Consider the following 1380-nt stretch of genomic DNA (forward strand, 5'->3'; position numbering starts at 1 on the left):
TCCTCAACCCTCCTCCCCAACCCTCCTCCTCAACCCTCCTCCTCAACCCTCCTCCTCACCCTCACCTTCCTCTTCTTGCACATTCACCACATCCACCGCCACCATGTCCGGCTTGCCCAGGTCGATGCCAAACGGGGAGATCTTCCTCTCAGTCACCCCCGAGGGCACCACATCGGGTTTGGGCCCGAATTTGCGGGGGTAATAATCCCCGCTGAGGAACCGGGACGTGTCGTCCGCCATCTTCAACCGCCAGCTTGGAGCCGCCCCGCCCCCACCGGCACCTTAAAGCTGGACCCCCACCCCAAAAAGACTCACCCAGCCTCAATAAACAACACTCAGCAAATAAAATACTCCATTCACACTAAATCCGCCGGACCGAAATATAATAATTATCCTTAATCCCTTCAAAATGAATTATGATCCATAGATAGAAAATATATCATGAACTATTTATTCTCCAAAAGCAAATTACTGCGGATGCTGGAATCTGAAACCAAAAAAGAAAACGCTGGAAAATCTCAGCAGGTCTGGCAGCATCTGTAAGGAGAAAAAAGAGCTGACGTTTCGAGTCCAGATGACGCTTTGTCCCTGTGTTTATTTTATGTTTAATATAGTATTTGATAAACCAACAAAATGGGAATTTTCAGCCAATTAGTACAAACAGATAACTGGAACAAGGGCAGCCAACCATCAAATTTTGTTAAGGTTTGCTGCCAAAGGAACCAGAAATAATACATTAAAAAAAGTTTATTTATTCATGTCACAAGTAGGCTTACATTAACACTGCAATGAAGTTACTGTGAAAGTCCCCAAGTCGCCACACTCCGGCGCCTGTTCAGGTACACGAGGGAGAATTTAGCACGGCCAACACACCTAACCAGCACGTCTTTCAGGCTGTGAGAGGAAACCGGAGCACCCAGAGGAAACCCACGCAGACACGGGGAGAACATGAAAACTCCACACAGACAGTGACCCAAGCCGGGAATCGAACCTGGGTCCCTGGAGCTGAGGCAGCAGTGCTAACCACTGCGCCACCATGAGATGTTGGAGAGTTGGATAAATCTGTAATTTTACTTTAAATGACTGCATGAGTGGGACAAATACACATTATTTCAAAAGAGTAAAAGATATTTTTATGGGTGGTTTCTGGGTGGATGTAAAAAGTAAAATGGGATTAAATGTTCATTCATTGTTGGTAAAATCTTGTTAAAAGTAAGTACTAATCCAGCTGGGGCTTTTGTCTGAACTCTGATTCAACACCAGACAGTTGTGACAGTTTGTGAAGTGAAGGGGGTTGTGGTGGGCTCTGAGCCCAGGCTGGGAATTCGAAATGGTGCAAACGCTTTTCTCTGGGCGGACGGTGTCCCGCTCGTCCCGCTG

Source organism: Mustelus asterias, chromosome 15 (genome assembly GCF_964213995.1).
Source record: "Mustelus asterias chromosome 15, sMusAst1.hap1.1, whole genome shotgun sequence".
In the NCBI taxonomy this organism is placed as follows: Eukaryota; Metazoa; Chordata; class Chondrichthyes; order Carcharhiniformes; family Triakidae; genus Mustelus; species Mustelus asterias.